This window comes from Bison bison, unplaced genomic scaffold, assembly GCF_000754665.1.
Source record: "Bison bison bison isolate TAMUID 2011002044 unplaced genomic scaffold, Bison_UMD1.0 scf7180017864180, whole genome shotgun sequence".
NCBI classification, from domain to species: Eukaryota; Metazoa; Chordata; class Mammalia; order Artiodactyla; family Bovidae; genus Bison; species Bison bison.
The window spans coordinates 7,963,361-7,963,694 of record NW_011494752.1 but is presented as its reverse complement, the minus strand read 5'-3'; the positions used below and the strand labels follow the sequence as shown (position 1 = coordinate 7,963,694).

General features: G+C 73.7%; 1 protein-coding gene across 3 annotated transcripts in view; it reads left to right on the top strand.

Annotated features, from left to right (window-relative positions):
- The window catches only part of KCNJ12 (potassium inwardly-rectifying channel, subfamily J, member 12), a 42,223-nt gene that overhangs the window by 4,321 nt on the left and 37,568 nt on the right, over positions 1–334 (top strand). The window lies entirely within an intron of this gene.

Below are 334 nucleotides of genomic sequence, written 5' to 3'. Positions count from 1 at the left end.
GGCGGCGGAGCGGCGCAGAGCGGGAGTGCTCTCGGCTGAGAGTTAGAGTTGTTGCCGAGCTGGGTTCTGGTGACAGCCGGGCGCGGAGCTGGGAGCGCGCCGAGCCTCAGTCTCCTGCCGCCTCCTCGCCCTCCATTCCACTCTCCCCGCCTTCTCCGGGCCTTGCCTCTGCCACCGCCTCCCGGGGAACCGTAGCTGAGGGCGAGCGGCCGGAGCGGGCGTGGAGGCGCGGGGCGCCTGGGCGTAGGGGAGCGCGCCGGGCCCAGCCTGGGATCAGATAGCAGCAGGCGGGGAGGGGTTGGATCGGCCGCACGAGCCGCCGGACTGAGGGACG